The sequence below is a fragment of the Frankliniella occidentalis genome, unplaced genomic scaffold (genome assembly GCF_000697945.3).
Source record: "Frankliniella occidentalis isolate FOCC.00 unplaced genomic scaffold, Focc_3.1 Scaffold64, whole genome shotgun sequence".
In the NCBI taxonomy this organism is placed as follows: domain Eukaryota; kingdom Metazoa; phylum Arthropoda; class Insecta; order Thysanoptera; family Thripidae; genus Frankliniella; species Frankliniella occidentalis.
Window position 1 is genome coordinate 472,597 of NW_026267194.1, and position 1,573 is coordinate 474,169.

General features: G+C 54.7%; 1 protein-coding gene across 1 annotated transcript in view; it reads right to left on the minus strand.

Moving 5' to 3' along the window:
• The window catches only part of LOC113213161 (actin, alpha skeletal muscle), a 10,255-nt gene that overhangs the window by 943 nt on the left and 7,739 nt on the right, over nt 1-1,573 (minus strand). The gene's annotated exons all lie outside the window — the stretch shown is intronic.

Genomic DNA, 1,573 nt, shown 5'->3' on the forward strand with positions numbered 1-1,573 from the left:
TCTCTCTCTCTCTCTCTCTCTCTCTCTCTCTCTCTCTCTCTCACGAGCGCGCGCCGACGCGCCGTCTGCGATTATGGAGCCAGGGCAGCCCCATTCGACTACTACTACTACTACTTCCCCGCGCCCGGCTCCGCCCGGCCCCACCCGGCTCGCTCGACCAATCAGCTGAGCGATGACATCAGAGTGACGGCATCTCGTGCGGACTCCCCTCACGGGATTGGTCGAGCGGCGCGGGTCGCCGTGACACAGCACAAGACGGAGCGTGTTATCGAGAAAGTAGTGTGCGCGGGAGGAACAGAGAGAGACGGAGAGAGAAGGGGGGAGGGGAGGCGGGAGCATAGGTGAGGTACACAAGGAGAGAGGGGCAACGGAAGCCGATAACACTATGAGTTTGGCATTTTCACGCCGTGTCCTTAATCCATGACACCGCAATATCTGGATAATTTGGATGGGAGTTGTTTTGAGGTGCGGGGTTCCGATTGGGACTGGTGCCAAGAGGTAACTGTTTCGTCTTCATCACCAGTCCCAATCGGAACCCCGCCCCTCACAACAACTCTCATCCAAATTATCCAGATATTTCGGTGTCATGGATTAAGGACACCGCGTGAAAATGCCAAACTCATAGATTGATTTCATTTTTTGTACTTTTTGACTTGCTTTTCATTTGCTGACCGCTTATCTGAACCCTATCACATGTAGGCTCGTTTGACGCGGAATTTTGCGAGGAATGCGATAATGAATCTCAAAATGTGATTGGTTGGCTCATATATAAAATATTTTGAAGAAACTGAAAACATACTCTTAGCACCCCTAAAAAGAGTTTAACACTCCTGAAAAGGTAGGACATCACACCTTTGTTTTTCCAGTGTAAACCCCCGACTTTGTTAGCATCAATATAAACTAGTTTCCAAGAAAGTCTTGGGTGATAGACCCTTTAAAATTATCGATGGCTGGAATCGTAATCAGTGTGTACACCTTTTCGACTCACTACTGCCCGCGATTCCCTCGAACCTATAGAGGTGCGGCGATTCCGTCGCATATCAGCCGCGCTCTGTTGTCAAACAACGCAGATATCACTGTTGCTGAATTGGACGCGGGCCGATATGGCTCTCATTGCCAAATTGGGGAATTATGCGATGCCGGCAACATCTCTCGCTCTCTCTATCTCTCTCTCCCCCTCTCTCTCTAGCCCGGGCCCTCCGAGGACCAGCGCGGGGTAGATGGGATGAGGAGGGGGCGGGGCGGGGTCGCGACCGGTAGCCCTTACTGGAGCCTTTGAAGGGTCGTGCGCGGTCGGAGTGGGGTGATCGCGACGGAATGGATATGTCACACCGGTCATTTCTGAACATGAGTTCCCTCGGGTGTGTGAGGAGGGGGCGGGGCGGGGCCGCGACCGGTAGCCCTTACTGGAGCCTTTGAAGGGTCGTGCGCGGTCGGAGTGGGGTGATCGCGACGGTATGCAGGTATGGTGGGCGTTCTTCCCCGTGCCCCTGGAGTGGAGCACTGGGGCGCGCCGCGGGCAGCTGGGGGAGGGGACGAGGGGTGCCTCCGCGGGGACGCATGCAAGACTGTT